Raw genomic sequence first — 336 nt, forward strand, 5'->3', positions numbered from 1 at the left:
CCAGCCACCCCACCACCCTGGCCCCTGCTCCCATGCCCCAAGAGCCCCTCCGAGGGTACCAGCACCAAGACCCCCGGGGTGATGACCGGGGCCTCCCCATCTGCTCACCCCGCTGACCCAGGGCACATCCGTGTGTACCCGTGTGTGCACACGTGTCTGGGCGTGCAGCCGTGTGTGCAGGGTGCTGGTGTGCACCCATGTGTGCCGGGCGGGCTGTGCAGCTGGGAGCACAAGCACACATGAGTGCAGGCACATCTGGGTGGGAGCTGGGGCCACCAGTGGGCAGGAGGGATGGAGGGACAGAGGGGCGGATAGATGGAGGGAAAGACATGTGTG

The sequence above is a fragment of the Nestor notabilis genome, unplaced genomic scaffold (assembly GCF_000696875.1).
Source record: "Nestor notabilis isolate BGI_N333 unplaced genomic scaffold, ASM69687v1 scaffold17796, whole genome shotgun sequence".
Taxonomy (NCBI): Eukaryota; Metazoa; Chordata; class Aves; order Psittaciformes; family Psittacidae; genus Nestor; species Nestor notabilis.